General features: G+C 40.7%; 1 long non-coding RNA gene across 1 annotated transcript; it reads left to right on the plus strand.

Moving 5' to 3' along the window:
* The first annotated feature begins 849 nt into the window (after positions 1–849).
* LOC308196007 lies at positions 850–12864 on the plus strand. Its single transcript, XR_013952021.1, has 3 exons — positions 850–977; positions 9913–9974; positions 12237–12864. It is a non-coding gene; the product is annotated as an uncharacterized lncRNA (long non-coding RNA).
* The last annotated feature ends 7665 nt before the right edge of the window (positions 12865–20529 follow it).

Consider the following 20529-nt stretch of genomic DNA (forward strand, 5'->3'; position numbering starts at 1 on the left):
ATCGAGTGTACATTTTCATTTCTCTAAAGTATGTGTTCTCTGTCAGGAAGTCTGAGGTCTGTTGGTGCTGGTGAGCAGAAGGGGGATTTCCACTTTAGTGGGGAATGTTTTTAAATTTGATCTAAGACTGTAGTACAGCGATTAGGTGAAGCTGTATATGTAACCATATGTATGTCTATGGCAGCTTAAGCAGATACAAGTTAGTGCTGCTGCAGTTCCTATTACCATTATGACACATGTTCCTGCCTTTTCTCCCCTGCTGGCATATAGTTTTCCTGCGGCCACATCAGGGAACCAGAAGTGTTCTGACTGAAAATTAACAGTAGAAAATAAAATTAATTTTCAAATGAGGATGACTTGTGAACTGTGAACTCTAGGGACCCCAAATAAGCAAGCATAGTTATCTGCCAGGTCTTCTGCTTATATCTGCACCTTGGTCAGCCTGTGTTTCTGTCACTAACTTAAACATCCTCATATGGCAACAAAAATTCATTGGACAATGATATTACATGGACTTGAAATATTACTCAGCTACTTCTCAACAGTGCTTCCAGATGAGTTAGAAACACATCCATGCAGGATCAAAAGGAGGAACATAAAAAACTGGCAATTGCTAATGCAACAGTTGTTGACAACAGCATAACCCAGCTGCTTGTGTTGCCTGTTGCTTGATGCCTGAAAATGTCCCTGCTGAGGGAGACTGAACAGCCCCTGGTAGGTTGGTGACTTTTCACAGCGACAGCCACCATGCTCCTGGGGGACCAGCAAGCCTTGCTGTTCTAGCCCCCCCCATCCTATACCAGTTCTCCCTCATCTCTTCTCATATTGCATAATCTATGTCTCTGTTTTAAAGGAAGTGGCCTGGACAATCTCCAGTTTATCATTCTGGGAGGAGGGATGGACCACTAATAAGAAGCCTAGATTCAACATTGCTTCAGACTACATGACCCAGAGGACACCCAGATGCTTCACATAAGGTGAATCAAATCTGTAAATGAAACTGTTGAACTCAAGATGACTGTCATGATGTTTGAGGCCTTATAATTGGACTCTATTTTCCATAACATAAATACAGGAGAATGACTATTAAGAGATCACTAGCTGAAGTACACGGAGTCTGTCAAGCAAGTTGTATTCTTTAAATGTGCTGAGGGTCTACTGTGCTGGCATTTTTCCTTCAGTTTGCATTACCACTTTGAAGATGAATTTTAGTACTTTTTATTGGTAGGGCATTGAGTCTTGGCTGCAAGAAAGAGGGTCAACGTAGCCAGAAGCTGTGAAAATCAATTTTGACTTAACATCAACCCTGTTGCTTTAGCTTTGGGACTCTGCTGTTCCAGACACACATTTGTGGCAGATTGACTGGGGGGTTGTGAAGCAATTACAAGAGCACTTGGACGCTTGGCCAAAGCTGCCAAAGTCTCATTACTTTCCGTCAAAGTCAGAAACCCCAGGTGGGTTGCCACGGGCTTGCAGGCTTGTGGCTTGTCTCACATACTTCTCCATGTCCAGTATCTGCATTCCAATATGTTTGTACAAGGCAAAAGCTCATTAAATACCATGTTGATTTTATTTCTTTTATTGCTGGAATTACCAGCAGTATGTACTGACAGTAACAACATTTCCAAGCCTGTACAGAGGCTAACATTTAATGTTTCTGTGGGTTTCTGTTGAATATATACAGTGATTATCCAGGGACATCTTGAAGAATTGTTTTTGGAGAATTACATGAAAGCAAGCTGGCAGGTACCATAATGAATTGGCAAGTGTTTATATGCCTACCCTACATCACATGTGCCCTCCATGGCTAACAGCTGGTTGTGATCCTCCGTGTACATACAGACAACTGCAACACAGGGATATTTGCTTGAAGGCTGCTGCTACAAGAAATTTCCAGTGGACAAGATGTACAAGAATGATAAAGGGGAAGCTTTGAGTAGGCTTGAGCACATTGTCATTTATCTTATGAGAAGAGAACATGCAGATATTTGGAAAATTACTTACTGAAAGACATTTTTAGCAACATTTACCACATGCGTTAGGCATATGTGACTAAGTAGTTTCCCTACTGACATACGAAACAGTGCCTGCCTCTCTCTGCCACCATGCCCCGTGTGCACCTCTGTCTCCCACAGATACTTCACTATGAGTGTTGCCGTGAGGAGAGCTCTAATGTTTTTATGAGTTGAGAGATAATGAGAATGGACTAAGGCATTAACGTATCTGAGGCAGATGATCATCTCCTGCTGCTACATAACAGCCAAAGCATTTATTGTCAGAACAGCAGACACTGATCCTCTGACAGTGCTGTATTATGTTATCCCAAATGACTGAGATAATTCCATCTGATGAATGCGGGTACATTAGAGTGACAGTTGCCCTGTGTCTTACCTCCTTTTTTCTTCCTTAAGAAAGTAGTGTTCATTCTCAAAAATACTGTATTTGCTTACATAACAGTATTGGTTCACTGCAAACAGATTTTGACCTTAAATTCTGAACGTATTGTGCATCCCTGTTCTCAGTCTCGATAGTGGCCCAAGAGTAAGTCTGCAATTTGTGCACTGTGGCTGTACATAAAAATAACAAAGAGATACTGGGTAAAAATCCTGGATTAGGAAGATTTTACCATCCACTTAAAAAGTTCCAAGTGCTAAAGCTTGGTTTACTTCCATGTGTCTGCTAATGTGTGGCATGTACCTCTGAGTGCCTTACTCATACCCTGAACAATGCAACCTTCCCTCTTTGAGACACTTTTTTTGGCACCTTACTTGAGAGCCAAAATACAACTAAGATATACAGAAATATTTATGGATAACACGCATAAGAGATAGATAGGGTTTACAGAGGTACTAGGCTAAATGTCAGCATGCTCTCCACCCTGAGAAAGCACCAAAAGCATCTTTCCTGTCCAAGCAGACATCAGTCTGCAGGAGAAGGGCCAGCTCCTGTGGCTCCCTGAAGCCAGTCCTCTGTGTTGATGAGATGCCATTTCCCTCTTTTTTCCCTAAGGATTTTGTAACTTTCCATTTTGGTGTTTTTCTTCTTGAATCTCTGAACTACCTGCAGTCCATGTCTCAACAATCCTGCTTCTGTCTGTAATTTTAGCTTTGTTATTCTGCAGGGCTCTGTTTTACAGGCTTTCTCATGGCTGTTTTTCAGAGGTTGCTGAGAAGTCCAAGCCAAGGTGAAACAGACATGTCAGATCAGAGTTGTGCCTTGAATCCTTGGCACACAGAGCTGAGCCATAGAGGAAAGAAGGCTACATAGGGAGTAGGTTACAGCAGGGGTGGCCCACAGATGCCAGGATCCACATATTATGGCAGTTCTTTATCAAATCACTGTTTGTGCACAGTCTGCCAAACCTGACAGAAGTGGGTAGCTGGGAGATTTCGTGAGATACTGCCCATACCAACTGATGCTGTGAATAATTCTGTACATTGGATTAATCTGCAGACCAAGACCAGTTGTTCTCCTCTGGTGCACTGGGAAGGGACGACACTTCCAAAGGCAACCTCTAGCATGGAAAAAGACAGAATATGCACCTGCAGCTGCCAGGGTGACATCTGCCAACCCTGGTTAGTAGAGTTTACAATAACATTTAACACACATATTTGGTAAAAGAGGTACTTCTCATTCATGGATATCTGGGAGGTAAGAGGATGTCCCTAACGTGGATTCTCTAAACTTGCCAGGGACATAGATGAGACCTAATCCCTTTGCCCACCTTGGCACTCCAATTCATTCTCACAGGTGAACATGGAAGGGAAACTCCAAATTGTAAGGGATGCTCTGGAAGATTATTCTGTGGAAATCACCTGATTATCAGCAGAGTATAGCCCTTGTATATAGATAAATGATTCTTTTGAAAATGTTTCATCTTGATCTTCATTTCACATAAGACTCTACCACCAGACTGCCAAAATCTGGTCTACCATCTCCCTACCTCCCCTCTTTCTATTAGTAGCTCAAAGGCCTCCGTTTTCTGACCACCATCACCAGTGTTCCTGATGCACAAATATAACTCTTCATAGTGGCTCACTTGTGAGTGCAGGGGTAAGGACATTAGCTTGAAGATATCGGCCCAGGTCAGGTCTCTGGAAAACCGTGAGAACAAAGTAGGGCAGTGGTGAAGTTGGCAGCTCTCCTGGTGATGAGTACACCAGGTTGGTTTGGTTCTTATCACACAATACATCTGACTGCCAGCAGAGACCCAGGTGTTATTGGTCAGGGTTCTTGTGAGTGCTTGCAAACAGGGTATGGGGAGAGATTTGATGTTCTAGTACATAGAACGGGTCAGATGATTGTGCCCGTGCTTGATTTGTTGCTCTCTCATTAGACTAAGTTCCAGGGTGGCAGTGGTGTTTCTTCCTATTATTAGAGAAATGTGAAGATACATACTGCAATCAGTTTGTGAGCCATTCACATCCTGTGGTGATTTGGGTCTGAAGTATCTCAGTAGGGTACCTGCCATTCATGGCTACTGTGTGAATGTGTATAAGAATCACAGTATTCCTGCAAAAGCAGAGAGAAGTGTTGTATATATGCAAATATTGTAACTGATTTAATAGCAAACACCCGGAAAGATGGGCTGCTGAGATAAAGGTGAAAGCCTTGCACTTCCCAGTCACTTGTAGCAAGAAGACTGTATGTTACCTGCTATTGTTTGACCATCTCACTTGAAAAAAAGGGATCCTCTAGTAGGCTTTTGCTACTGCGTCATTACTGTTGTCAGGTGACACTCAGTTTATGTGCAAGCCAAAGTGTGACGTTACTCAGTGTAGGGGACCACCTACCAATTTCACAGCCAAGCCAAAAATCTAATGGAAAGCAGGCTTTGTAGTAAAATCTCTGACACCTTGTACAGACAAGTGTTGCTGGAACACCTGGAGAGCAACTTTCTCTCACGTACTTTTGCTTGTCTTTGTTCAACTGGAAGCAAGAAGGGATGAAAATCACATCTGAGCTTTGCACTTGTAAGTGAAGGTGAAATTTAAAGTCACCTGTCTTGATGGAACTCACTAGCACTTTAGCTGTTATTCAAGGAGCCTTGTTAGTTACTTGATGGTACATGGGCCAAAAGAGAGTCAAGCTCCCTTTCTCAGAGCTGTGTTGCTTCTTCAGCGTTTTTTTTGCCATCTTCATCAGTCTGGAGGTAAGAAGGTGCGGTGTGGTTAAAAGGCATGCATTTAAACAGATGTGCTGAACAAAATGACCCCCATTTTTATGATTTAGAATCATGTTCTTGGTGTTTAAAATGGTAAAGGCAGTGGCCTTAGTTCAGAAATGAAAGATTGAATACGTAGACTTGAAGATACCTGTGCCTTAGATTCATACACTGAACATTTAACAGGGTTGACTCAGGCCCTCTTCCCTTCCAGCATGGACTTGTTGAGCTTAGGGTAATGTGGGACTTTGAAGTATGAGGTGGTTTGCAGATACATGTTGTATATGACATCTGAGGTCAGTGTGTGTAATAGTCTCCCTTGGTATGTTTGGCCCAGGGTATGCTTTCCTGCTTCCCACTGCTGTGTTTATCTTACACTTTATGGCCTGATTTGTCTGTCCCAGATTTCCACCTTCCATTACAGGACTTTTTCTCTCCCTTTACAGTATTTCAAACTTTTTTTCAGTACAGCAAACAGTTTGTTCCCCCCTCTGTCCTTCAAATAAAGTTTTCTTTGGCAATCCTTGTCAGGATAAATTCAATAACTGTTTAACTCAGAAGGATCCCTGAGGAGGAAGCCAAGAGTCAAATGCTACAATTATTCACGTTTTGGTGAGAGGAATCAGACTTCTCAGGAATCATTTCAAACAAAGCAGTAACAGTTTATTCCTGCTGGGTGGAAGCAGGAAGTGTGCTGGAGGGAACCGGACGGCCTCCTGAGCACCATCAGGAAGCATAAAATGGATGGGCAAGGAGAGGAAGAGAGAGAGGCATTAAAGAAGAAAAATGTCTCATTTCCTCCCTCAAACTAATTGGAAAAATGTGTTAGTGGTTGTGGCAATGGTAATTTCTCAAGGTGGTAATAGCTGCAGGCTGTCCTGGAATGGGATTGGCCACAGCTTAGACCTCCACCCAGGAAGGCTGTGTTTAGTGCAAATGATGGCAGCTTTGCTTATAATATAAATGTACACATACATACATATAAACACACCTACATATACATATGTAAGGTTTATTTCTATTCAGGATCTACATATCATTTCTAGTACTTGCATATGCATATATTTGAAGAGTAAGAATGATAAAATATAGCAGAACATCAGCTTGTTTGTTTGTTTGTTTTGAAACTCTCCTTTAATTCACTGTCTGTTCTCTGTTCTCATGCCCACTTCAGGATTAGATTTTACTCCATGAGGGCACAGGGAGGCATGGAGGGAGAACAAAATCAACATGACCATATTAGTCACAATATTTTTGGATAATTTAAAAATGGAACTGCTTATAAATATTGATGGAAGTTCTGAGCAAAAAATGGAAATAAAGGGATTTCCTTTGACATGTCAAGGCATGCTCGTGTCACCCACCCTCTGTAATCTTACTGCAATGCTGGTAAACCACCTTGCATTTCCTTAAAAACAGCACCAGCCTAAATTCAGGTGTCACTCACCTGGGCTGCTCTGATTCCACTACTTAGCTGAAATCCCTTAATAGACTCTATGACAATGAAAAATGTGTATCATAACTCCTCTGTGTCTTGGCCTCTAGCCCCAAAATATCACCTTCCCCAGACCAGGGAAGGCCCAGGGCAAGAGTCAGCTTGTGATGATAGTGACTTAAAGGGGGTTTCGTAATACTGGGAGAGCTTTCTGCTCATAAGCATTTTCCTTTATGCTTCCTCAGTGTCACAGGTCTCTTGCACAGGACTGGAGGATAAGAGGGATGCAGGACTTGGATGTTCTTGACCACTGCACTACATGGGAAAAACAACTCTCAAATTCTTATATAGGGTTTCTTATAAAAGCTTGAATCAAAAGTGTTCAATTCCACACCTCTCCAATTATATTTTCTATGCAGCTGAGGATAAAAGCAAAAGGAACAACCCAAATGCAATGCACAGATTCTCTTTTGAATAAAGGTATTGGCACCTGCAGCCATTTCAGCAATCAGATTTGAAATATTCAGCCACTCCGGAAGTACTGATTCATATTCTGTCATCATTTTCTTGGCTTTTCATCCTCCTGAGACAGATAAATGAATCTCTGTGCAGTTTTCTGTGTATGCATGTCTTTTAGGTGAAACCTTTTAAACAGGGATATGGATGAACTAAATGGAACTAGATGATTTTTAAGGTCCCTTCCAACCCAGGCTATTCTGTGATTCTCTGATTCTATGATTGAGTGAAACCATTAAATTAAAACTGAGTTGTGGGTCATGCCATACACACAGGACTGTTAATAGGAGAAGAGAATCTAAAAGTACAGATCTTGTAGAGGTTTGACAGAGGCAGCAGTATACTGAAAAATCACCTACCTAGATTCTTAGCATTGCTTTGCTTTTATTAGGTACAGAAAAGACATGTTAAGGAGAGATCAAACAGTAACTGTTGCAAACTTCCCAACTGCACTGAGAAGCCAGCAACATTTTAACACCGCTGAGCGTAGCCCCTTCGAAGCTGAATGTATGTGCAAGTTAGAGAACGCTTTGCAGTAATGCATCACTTTCCACTTCCTTCATTCTCTTGTAAATGTGAGTACATGGGCCTCAGTTCGGAGCATATTCAAAAAGATAACAAGTCCTTCAAATATCTGTAGAGAAGCCATATTGTGTAACACTGTGTAAAGAGAGTATCGAAGAAAACCCAGAAAGGAGTGTGAACAGCAGCTTGGGAATTAGCAAACTGAAACAAGGAGATTTCATTTCCAGGCCACGGTGGCTATTTCATCCAGTCTAGAACAGATTCAGAGATGGAGGTTGAGCTCTTCTAGGGTTTTATTAACTTTGAAGGACATGGGAGCTATCTTCAAGTCTTTAATTGAAACCAGCAGAGCATTGCTTCAACTTTGCATCTGAGTACCATACGTCAATAATTTGTCAGCCACTGGAACTATTTGTCTGGGCTGTGCACATTTCAAGGGTTATCTTGAGAGCAAGATGAATCATCTTCGTGGTACCAACTTCTTTTTGTCTGATACCTCTTTTCTACTCTTCCTCTAAATGTGTTGTGTCCTTTCTGTTCTCAGTGTTGGATACCATTTATGCAGTTTTATATTTTATATTTGCTCACAAATTATATCATTGTTTCCTATGACTCCCTTCCCTGGGACTTGCGGGCCAGGTCTTCTCTTCTACAGATTGCAGCAATGAGATCTCTCTTCTGTCACCCCAGTTCAGCCAGGAAGTAACCAGCCAGTTTGGGGATATTGGGGAGAGTTTGACCTTTTTATATTCTTGGACAAGCTGTACAGTTACTCTTTGCAAGCTGAACAATTACTCTTTGCTCTCTGAAGCAGCTGTCTGGATGGTAAATGCGATGAGTAGGATGAACAGACAGGTGGAGAGATGTCTTTGAGAGAGGATGAGAGACATTTACCTTTACAAGTTTTTCTTCTTTCTTTCTGTGAATCACCCACCTGAGCTCCCTCGCAGAGACCTCACTTCTGCTTTTCACATGTGCTGATCTCTTTTTGGAATGCAGTGACTTTGTTAGTGTGAAAATACTCTTTCTGTATGGAAGAATATATCCAATATAACAAAATAATAATAATAGAGGAGGTCAGAAAGGAGGAGGGATACCACTGCTATTGTTTTTTGCTTGTTTGTTTTGTTTGCTTGTGCTTTTTTTTTTTTCCTGTTGTTGGTTTGGTTTGGTTTGGTTTGGTTTGGTTTCTCTTAGCTGATGCTTGAAAGCTGCTTGTTAATTCTACTAGAGTTTTGCAACAAGCCCAGGTTTCCTGGGCAGACTCTGCTTTGGGATATTCTGCCAGTGTATGCTGTTTGACACACACGGTATGGCTCTGCTTAACTAGTCATGTTGTACATGCACAGAATGACACTCTGCTTCTGCTTAAGGGCAAAGTTTGGGGAGTGGGAAGTGTGGGGAATTGGAATTATTCAAGCGCATATGACATTTTGCATTTTATTTGGTGTTATTTTAATTTTCTCTCACCTATTACATTGCGGAACAATGGAAAATATCAAAACCTTCCCTGAGGTGCCTGTCTTTCTCATAGAGATGAAACATAGCATATACATTTAAGCAATAAAAATAAAAGTATGTATCTTTTAATTTTAATCTTAGCTAGTACTTGTTCTGAGAAAAGAAGTGAAGATAATGATTAGGGGAAAGAGCATGGTTGATTTAGTTATGCTATCACTGACTTAAGTTAGGGTGCATGAAATATGGCAATTTGTTTCCCAAATCACTCATTTCATAACCTTCTGTTTTTCTTTCTTTACCAAATTAAAATCCAGCACATGTAGAAAATGCTTCTGTCTTGCACAAAACTGAATTCAAATGCTGCTGGCGAGATATCAGTGCATTACTTATCTGTCTGTGAAAAGTAGCAGAGGCTCTGAAATGCTCTCTGTGTTTAAGAGGGCAAAGTGCTAAAAGAAAAATCAGTCAAATTCTCAGATTCATTATGACCCATAAGCTGCCTGCCAGAAATGAAACACCCGGTAGAAGTCAGCAATGTGTGTGTGTGCGTGTGTGTGATGGGAGTCATAAGTGCATTTCTGTGTATACAAGTGGGGGAAGGAAAGCAGAAGATGAAATTTCAGTCATGACTTCCCCTCTATTACCAGGCAGAGAGGTTACATGTTGCCAGGTGAGAGGTAGAAAGGACAATCCTATATGCAGGGTAGAATCTGATTTCTTTAATCATGAATGGTGTTTTTCTTATTGTATTTCAGTGCTTTAGGCAACTTAACCTGAAGGTTTTAATACTTATCCTCCTTTATTTCTTCAGAAATGTGGAAGCCATCTCCTCTCATGCCAACTGCCTTATCAAGCCTCCTGCACAATGCACAGGTAAGTTGTCCTCTCAGAAGTGGCTACTCACTAAAGAGAGGGATATCCAAGCCTCGGCTGCAGCCCTTCAGCACGTCTCTTCTGTACAGCTGGAGTGGCCAGGCACCCTCATGAATCCTTGCCAGTGCATACACCTTTGGGTAGCTTTAGTAGGCACAGCCCTGCACACAGCATGGAACTGAAATGGGAAGGCCTACTCAGCACTAAAATCAGAACCCATTGCTCCCAATCAGTCACATGTAGGTTACAATAAAGCATTGCACGGGGAATGTGTATAGAATATTTTCTCTAGGCAACATGTATTTTCCATCCCCTTACTCTTTCCCAGGGTCTCCTCAAGAATTCAGAAAGATGCAGGAGCCCATCTCTACTGCTGATACAGCAGCGCTGCAGTCTGCAACTGAGATACTTCCTCAGGTCCCTGTATAATTATCTCTGTCCTGAGCCATGGCCAGCGTGACACATCTTCATTTCACTAAGGGGACAGGCTGGAATTGGGAATGGCAGAATTCATTTATCACATTTTAATAGCGAGGCAGCTCAGGAAGGGAGGGACTAATGAGATATTTCTAAAGAAATTAGCCATCTACTATTACAGGGTTGTCTCCTGCAAGGCGGCTGCAGCAATGACAAATGGCTTATGGCATGGCCCTGTGTTCCCTCCCTGCCTCTTCCCTTCTTCCCCTGGGGGCTCTCCTGGGTGGACCATCTCCCTCTGACTGTTCTCCCACTGCTGGGATGGAGACCCCTTCCTGTGGGATGCTGCCGTCAGGCCTGGGATTCCCAGCAGTTCTTCTGTCTCTGCATTCACTCAGGAGCTGCTTGCAATTGCCGAAAGGTCTCTACTGAAAATTTAATTTAGAAAGGCACTTGAAGAAGTAAGTTCTTTTTCCCCTCTATTCAGTGAAGCATATTAAGAACATACTTATCTCAAGTAAGTGATTAAGGCCTGCTGCCTGTGCAGCTACAAGTGGGTGCTCTTGTTCTGTAGTGAATCAGGTTCTGTAGTGAATTAGGTTCTTGATTCCCAACAGAGGTGATAGCCATGCATCACCTCATTTATGCACATTCAGATAGTTTTACCCAGAAAAGATTTTTATCTTTCTAATTTCATATCTTTGTCTCTAAGTATTTTCTGAACTTTGTTTCAAAAACAAATATGGAATGAAAAAAAGTTCTTGCAACCATTGAAAATTGTAAATTCATCTCAAACCTCTTACAGGTTTCAGATGTGGCACTCAAGTCTGCTGTAGAAATTCCTGTTTTAGGAATTTCTAAAATAAACAGTCAAAACAATCCTCAGTTGTGCTGCAGCTTGCTTACCTAAAGAAATGCTAGGCTTTCTCTTCAGTTTCAACATACATGTCCTACGTGCTTACCATATATCATAGACTGTATTACAGCATCACAGCTTGTATTCTCTTCCTACACCATATGGCATCATATAGAGCTCTTCAGATGTTAAAGTAAACAGATTTTTGTGTCTATAGACAGAGTAAACAACAAATGACAAAATGGCCTAATCATTTTAAAGTCATTAGTTTTAACTCTGTATCAATCATTCCATATTGCTGGGCTAATAATCCCTAATTATGAGCTGCTCCTGGTGTTAGCACTCTTTTCCATTTAAATGCAGATGTTCCCTGACCTTCTGCTTCCTGTGGAAAGGGAGATAACTCCTTCTTATAAAAGTCAAAGGAAGGAGAAAGTCTGTCCTTGTGCACAGAGGACCATGTGGCAGGCCATTTTCACCCTACCATGCCGTGTCATGTTCCCCTGAAAAGAGCAAATATTTTTACAAGGCTGGACAGTGCTGAGGGCAAGCTGGGCAGAGCACAATTCCTAGCTTTAATTAGCAATTGTAGGCACATCACTGTTAATGCAATGTTGATTGTGATGGCATTTCAGTAATTTGCTGGATATCTTTCTGACAGTTTATACAAGCCAATGGCTGAATGGTCAGCATGAGTGCATTGTAGTGGAACAGAGGAAAGGCCAAATGTCTTTTGCCTCAGGCCTTGAAAAAGCTGGAACTGAACTTATATTTTAAATTCAATTGAAATGCATTGAAGAACAGTATTTGTTACGTATAGATCTTGGTATAGCATGGCTTGATAACATACAGAATTTAATCTACCTCTACCTACAACTTTTCTCAGACCTAATGTGGAATCTAATTGCTTGCAGCAGACAAGCGAAAAGCAATGAAGGATTTCCATGTTGTCAGAGATTCCGCTGTACTTCATCCTCTCTTCTCTACAGGTGGGCTCATAATCCAGCCTGGGTGTGAATGATATGGCAGGTGCTGATGACTTTGTGTCACCTCCACAGGAGCCAGCTGAGGTCAGGAATCTCTAAAGTTGCCTTTGAACAATGCTGCTATGGGGGGGATTGCCAGCCCTGGTCACATCTGTACCTCTATGCTCCACAGATAGCACTGCATGGGATCTCTAGCTCTATCTTCTCCACTGGCTCTTGTGAATTCTTACCACCTATTTCACATGTTTAGCATTATTGTGTTTGGATCTGTGTGAAGTATTATTGCTTTGTAAGAGTTATCTCATTCCTACATTATCATGGCTAGCTATGCATTGATTGTATTTCCTAATTTTCTCTCATTCCCAAAGGGAATAAAATATATATTGTTTTTATTTGTTCCATGAGAGAGAAACTGACTGTCTCAGGTTAATTTTAGTAGTTTTTTTTTTCTTTTCTTTTAAATGTACACAAAAATATATTAATTATGAACTTTTTCCCTCTGGAGATGCTGAAAGAAATGGGGTATTCTCATATCAAACTGTGTCGGTTCTTTTCCTTTCAAAATGAAACCCTATTGAAATCAACATTTTTATCAAGAAAAAAGTATCACAGAACAACATTTTCTGCTAAATGCTTTGATGAGAATTTTTTTGACAAAGTAAAAGGAAGAATTGGAAGGATAGTCCAGTTGTGACAGCCATTTCACAGTGTAGAATGGCTTGTCACCAGGGTGCTGACAAATGGTCATGCTTTACTATGATATATACCTGTATAGTGGGAATAGTACTATGATAGTATGACACATTTCATACATTCCACCAAAGATTATCTGGGGGTGAGACCTGTGGTTACTCTGTGCCACATTTACCAGTGGTGTGATGATGGTGGGGTTTCTGTTTTCACAGCCATTGACTTTGTCCACAGAAGGACTGTATATGTATGTGGTTTTGTATATATATATGTGTAGCATTTATATTATTGTGCTGTGTAATCTTAGCCTCTGAAACTTCATTTCCTTACAGGTATAGTTCCTTCAAAAAGAAGCATTTAGATAGTTTGTAGAAAATCAGTTTGGAAAGAGGCCATTTGGGTAAAAGGAGTGGATTATAGGTGAATGGAAATGTGATCACAGTGAGATCTATTGTAAACTTCATTTTGTTTTATTTGCATGCATGTTTAACTTGCTGCTATACCAGGAGCATTAGAAATAATTTTAAACAGGTAACTCATTAAAGACAGTTGTTTGACTTTTCACATATTGTTTTGATAAGCAAATGAGAAAACTTCAGGTAGAGGAGACTATTTCTTGTCTTTCTGTGCAGCCATTTGTAAGCTATAAAATCAACATACACATATACTTACAGTAGCCTCTGTTTAGGTGTAATCTGCAGTGTAGGACTGGCTAGGTAAATGAAAGAAATTTCTTCATTCCGTTATCTGACTCTGAAAAAAGCAATTAGAAACACCTGACTGTTTATGCTTCTTTCAGAAAGTGATTCCATTGGCAATTTTACTTTATTGCTTTGCAATGTTTTTCTTTGTCAGCTTAGTTCGTATTATACCATTCTTTTGAATAAAAAAGAAATAACACACTTTTGGAAAATGATCATGGTCCTCAATTAGTATTATTACCTCAATGTAAGAAGGGAAAAGAAGGTTTCCAACTTCACTATTTATCTTTATTCAGAGATCAATGAAATCTATTCAAAATAATGAGTTACTGTAAAAAATGCAGATAAGTAGATAAACTCTAAAAAACTCACATGCTTGTCAAGAAGTTTAGACATTTAGGCCCTCTCCTCTCCTCTCCTCTCCTCTCCTCTCCTCTCCTCTCCTCTCCTCTCCTCTCCTCTCCTCTCCTCTCCTCTCCTCTCCTCTCCTCTCCTCTCCTCTCCTCTCCTCTCCTCTCCTCTCCTCTCCTCTCCTCTCCTCTCCTCTCCTCTCCTCTCCTCTCCTCTCCTCTCCTCTCCTCTCCTCTCCTCTCCTCTCCTCTCCTCTCCTCTCCTCTCCTCTCCTCTCCTCTCCTCTCCTCTCCTCTCCTCTCCTCTCCTCTCCTCTCCTCTCCTCTCCTCTCCTCTCCTCTCCTCTCCTCTCCTCTCCTCTCCTCTCCTCTCCTCTCCTCTCCTCTCCTCTCCTCTCCTCTCCTCTCCTCTCCTCTCCTCTCCTCTCCTCTCCTCTCCTCTCCTCTCCTCTCCTCTCCTCTCCTCTCCTCTCCTCTCCTCTCCTCTCCTCTCCTCTCCTCTCCTCTCCTCTCCTCTCCTCTCCTCTCCTCTCCTCTCCTCTCCTCTCCTCTCCTCTCCTCTCCTCTCCTCTCCTCTCCTCTCCTCTCCTCTCCTCTCCTCTCCTCTCCTCTCCTCTCCTCTCCTCTCCTCTCCTCTCCTCTCCTCTCCTCTCCTCTCCTCTCCTCTCCTCTCCTCTCCCTCTCCCTCTCCCTCTCCCTCTCCCTCTCCCTCTCCCTCTCCCTCTCCCTCTCCCTCTCCCCTCCCCTCCCCTCCCCTCCCCTCCCCTCCCTCTCCCTCCTCTCCTCTCCTCTCCTCCCTGTGATTTTTTTAAGACTTCTCGTACCTACTGTCTCCAGAAAGAATGAAAATATCCTAAGATTTTTTTTTCTTTATAGATAAGTAAACAAATGACCAATTAAAATAATTTGCAGATAGATATTAACTAATATTTCAAACCTCAAAGAAGGGTTTGGGTCAGTTTCTGAACAGTTTCTGAGTTCTAGGCATACATATGAGATAATTTCTTATTTTACCCAGTGCTTACAGAGTCTACAAGAAGAGTAACTTTCTTTCAAATTTGACTTTTTTTCTCTATAACCACATGTACAGTGTGTCTTTGGGGATAACACTTCATTTTGACTGTGATGGTGTGTATATCTCTTAAAGATCAGGTTTTGTGAACCTAAACACAGTTAATGTCTCAGGCAGTTTGACGTTGCACTAGAACAAAGAGGACATTTAAAATGCTGTTGAAAGTGACATAAAATCTATGTTAAACAGAAAAAAAAGAAACCCGCTTAATGATGCAAAAACAAAGACCAAAATAATCTCTAATTTAAGAAAATTCAATACCTACCACTCAATAAATGGATTCAAGAAAATTCAAATTTGCATGAATGTACCTGGGAATCCAATTAGATTTAAAAAGACATCTTCCTCTAGTTTAGCTATCAAACTTTCTTTGTTTGCAGTGGCACATAAATGGTAAAGAAGCACACCAAAGTTCATAGAAACATTTCCAGTGTCTTCAGTAGACTGTTCAACCTATTGGAGGCAGAAGAACTGGTTGAGAGAAATCTAGCTTCTCTGAATTAATTTTTAAATGATTTAATTTCAATGAGTTTTACTAAGACTTAAAATGTTGAAAAATTCTCACTAGACAAATTAAATGCTTGTAAGTAATATTTATTCTTGGAATGCAGCAATTGTTCCTGAAATTACTTTGATGAATGTTGAATTGTACCTACTTTTACTGTCTTGTTCAAAGCTTTTTCAGACCTGTTCAATATTTATTCTTCTTCTAGCGGTCTTTTGACGTCCTGAGATTTTTTATGTCACACCATGTCAAAAGATAGAACAATGTAATTATTACATAGGATGTAAGTTTGTATACTGACGTGCTCAGCAGAAAGCACACTCATACTTCCACACTAGGTGGTCACAAATGGTAATTATTTCTCTCCTCATTATCCCTTTCTCTATTGAAAAAACAAGAGAAGCACTGCAGGGAGGTTGGCAAAGGTGAAAAAATGCCATGTTGTTCAATAACACTTGCTATTTCCATCTAAAATAATTTGCTGATTTTTTTTTTTTGAAAAATTGTTTTCATTAAAAAAAAAAAAAGTAGTTTTTCTGGCTTCTTTACCTGGAGCCTCAAGCACCTTTCATTCTGAGGCAGAGTCACTGCCAAACTGGCTCAAGGCCTAGGGTTTCTTGGCTCCCTGTCACAGAGATGAGCTCTGACTTCCTGACTGTGGTATCCATCTTTGGATACAGCTCCCTGAGTTTGTGCACACCTGGGTCCCAGTCTGTTCCCTAGGTCCAATGGGGATGAAACTGGGAAATGGCAGTGAACTGAGAGTGCCCGAGTACGAATCTGGGTCGCCCTGGAAAACTGTATCACTGAGTGGTTTGATTATTTCAAACCATTGGTTGTGGACTTCACTTCCATTTCTCTCATTCTGGAAGCTATAACATTCATTCTGAAGTTAGATAAGGTATTTTTACAAGTCCACAGCTTTCCAAAAATGGAACTTGTGATTTTCAGTTACCTCTAGTTCTTATAACATCCTGTTCCTCTTGATACCTATGCTGAACTTAGGATGCTTTGAACAAGGGGCAACTCTAATCTGTCATTCTTAGCGTCAAAGACAGATTTCAATGTCTGATATCAGTCAGTATTCAGTAAAACTGCCAACTGGTTGCAAGCCAGGTTCTTGATTTTGATGGGGTGACAATAAAATCTCTTAATGAGAAGGTTATGCCCCTGATATTTTTGCCAGATACTTCAGTCAGTTTTTGCCAGTTTCCTCAGCAGTTCTGTTCTACTAAATTGTGATGATTCATTGTTGTTTAATTTTTCAGTTTGATAGTATATTTTCTCTTCTAAAATCTCAGCTGCTAACAGCATCTTTCACTGTTATGAAAGGAAAATGTCTGACATAAACATCTCCCTGATGCCTCCTCTGGCAAGGACTAAAAAAAAAAAAATAATTCTGCAATGTCTTCATTTTCTGTAAATTATCCCTCTATTTCTGGGAGTTCATGATTCTCTGGTTCTTGATAGACTGAATAATATGAAGTGAACAATACTGTTGTTTGACTTTGCCTTCTTGTATAATTGCTTTTTAATTTCCCTTTGCTCTTCATTTCAGTTTTCCATGCACAAGTCTACCTCTTGGTAAACACATCAGTACATATGCGGTGCAGGCTGCCTCTCAAAGTGCAGGAAAAATAAGCAGAGAAATTTATAAACTAAAAAAAAAGGTATAGTAAAATTTGATTCTCTCTGATTCCTTTATTTGTGACTGAAAACATCTTTTAATAATGAGGGGAATGAGCTCTACAGCCATCTTCAATTCTTACTGATATATATATATTTGTCTAAAGGGTTTGGTGATTCTCTCGAAAAAGATTTTTTTTTTTTATTTTTTTTTCTCCTCCTTCTAGTGCTGGCATATAGTCAGTAAAGCTGTCAGCCTAGATGTAATGTGAATAATGAGAATAAGCCTACGAATATATATGATTGTGAGAACAAAGCCCAGCAAACTAGGAGAGCCAGCTTTTGCCCTCCACCTTTGCCAGTATAAATAAGAAGAGCTCAGAGTAGGAAGACACAAATACTGGGTATCAAAATCATTAATAATGCAGTTGCCATACGATATATTACTTGTAAATTCCATTTAAAGGGCATGTCACACCATTTAGTACAATCCATTAATCAATACCTTACAGAGAAAGAAACCATCTATCTTGGTCTGTTCCTCAAATCTAAACTTTTAAACAAGGAGAGATTTGTTCAAGTTCAGTATTAACTATTCCAAAACAAAGGAGCTTGATCATCCAAAAGGGGGCAAGGGTGGTTATTTACTTTCAGCTTGGGTTGATTTCAGTATGAAATGAATCATCTGATTTATCTCTTCTCCACTTACCACCATGAATATGTTATGGATCTCTGTTAAATTACAATCATCTTCTCCCCCACAAAAATGAAATTAAAATATAAATCAAAGGTTCTTGCTAATGGTGAACAGTGTTAAATAATTATCTTGGAAATATACTGTAACAGTTATCAGAGTAGAACAGCGTAAAGGTCCATTTAGCCTCCATCAGACCCTAGTGATAGTTTTATTAGAGACTGGAGTAAATTTCTCACAATGCACCTTCTTGGGCTATATCAGTAAGAGGAAGATATTTTTCCTGACCAAACAGGACACATAAAAGTACTCTAGTAGTCACTGTGCTGAAGAGGATCTGCCATAATCTTTACATTTTTGGACTTCCAAATAACATTGCATGCTGGCATGTGAACTTGTTTGTCCTTCTGTGTTTTTCATGCCTATAATCTTGAGACACTATTCGTTCTCTTTCATCTTGTAATCTTGTATACTATGATCATGTATACACATTCATGAGATCACTGCAAGAAGATAGCTGAGCCAGCAGAGACTCAACTGGGTAAGTTACATTAGCATGTTACATTAGCATGTGATGAACGTTAACTTCTACCTTAGACACAGGGCTGGAATTTCACTGAGCTAATGTAACAGAAACACATTTGTAAGGGACCTAGTTTGTCCTTTGTGTTTATCCATACTTCTGGTTGCAGGATTAGTTGGGGCAGAGGAAGATCATGTCTGTGTGTTACTGCTGGTATGGATGTAGTCACAGTCCATCCCAGAAACAATACAGTGCCTAGTCACTCTTTTAGGCTTCCACCAGTCTGGTCTCCCAAAATAGCTCTGAAGTGAATATGAACTTAGGAGTCTGAAAAAGGAAGGAATGGCCTAACTACTTAGCTGGATCATAGAATCATAGAATGGTTTGGGTTGGAAAGGACTTTCAAAGATTGTCTAGTTCCAACCCCCTTGCCATGGGCAGGGACACATTCCACTAGACCAAGGTGCTCAAAGCCCCATTCAACCTGGCCTTAAACATTTTCAGGGATGGGGCATCCACTGCTTCTCTGGGCAATCTGTTCTTCAGATTTCAGTCTGAAAACAGACTGAGATACAGGAACAAGGGCAAGGACACATGCTACAATTTACTGCTTCCTATCTTCCAGAAAGAAAAAAGTTTGCATTTGGGTGATTCTTTTATGTATTTGTTTGTTTGTTTGTTTGCTTTTCATCTCCTTTGAATCCTCTTCTAAACCAAGAAAAGAGTGGGCTGAGTGGGAACGGGTCAAGGGTTTGTTTCTTTACTTTTGCCCTCTCCCACTTCACTGGTTGACTCCTGGCATTTTATTGAGAAAGCTGCGTAGTGTTTGAACTTCTTATTGATTAAAAATCAGAAAAGAAAAAAAAAAAAGAAGAATCCATACAGCAAGGTCTATGTATAGATACCACTGTGCATCAGCACAGGGAATACAATTAACCTTAGAGAGCAGTAGCAGTAAAAAGGAACAGAACAAACTGAAATAATAAAGCTGGCTCTGCACTCTACTATGGTGTCACGGACAGATTGTGCTGGAAAGCATCAGCTCTGTGGAGCTTTGGGGTGAGGGGGGTTAATTATCTCTCTGTGAAACATTCATTACAGCACCTGGAACTACACAGAACTCACCGGGCTGCAAGTTCATTGAGAGGTTCATGATCCTTTGGAGCAAACCCAGAGTCATTCTGGCATGAAACCTTTTCACTTTGCTCCCCACTCAACTAGAGCTCTGCCTCCTATATGCTGCAGTGCTGATGCTTTTTCTCTGCTATTCCTGTGATTTTGGCTTTGACTGTCATTTGCTGTGTCTGTGCAATATGTAGCACAATGGGGCCCTGATACTTACATGGAGCTTCTGGGTGGGAGTGTGATACAAATAATAATGTTTCTGAGAAGCCAGGACATTTTGGCTGTGCTGTCTTTCAGATCATGTAATTTCTTCACACCCTTCACTGACTGGCCATATTCCAGTGTGATTTTAAGCCTCTTGTCCTAACCTTTGAAACCCATTTTGCTTTTGCCCTGTCACCCATCTTACCTGTTACTAGTTTGCATAGCTTCTTAATGCTGGTTTGATTGTCCGATTTTTAACCACAAAAAATCATCTGTGCTTTCATTTACTCTCCTACTCTTCCACAGAACAATTCAAGCAGTCAGCAGATCCTTTGCTGTTACAGCCTTCTTTCAGTTTCATACTCGCTCTGATGCCTACCGGAAATCTCATACACAAACGCGGGCAGAGAACTGAGGCTGGAAAATCAAATTAATTGGTCAATATATACATAAAAGACCTTAAAGGATATCTGGCATTGTGCAAGTATAACTCAAACCATAGCTCTGGGGTGTCAGGGCTTCAGGAGTTTCTCACTTCTCCACCATTTCCTTTTCATTTCTGCAGCACAAGGGTCTGTCTTGCTCAGCTGGATATGCTAAGGGGCTGCACTGCAATGAGGCTGCATTGCAAACAGGACCAGTATTCAAAACAATCTCCATCTTTGCCTTTTCAGGCTTTGTTTGGAAAAGTTTTGAATCATCTCTTAAATTATGTAACAGATTGACACAATGGCAGGAATTAATTTCTCTTCAACTCTGAATATGCTAAACTCTGTAAGGGCAGTCTCTGAGGGCTGGGAAATGTA

This window comes from Anser brachyrhynchus, assembly GCF_964034855.1.
Source record: "Anser brachyrhynchus genome assembly, chromosome: 5".
Lineage (NCBI taxonomy): Eukaryota > Metazoa > Chordata > Aves > Anseriformes > Anatidae > Anser > Anser brachyrhynchus.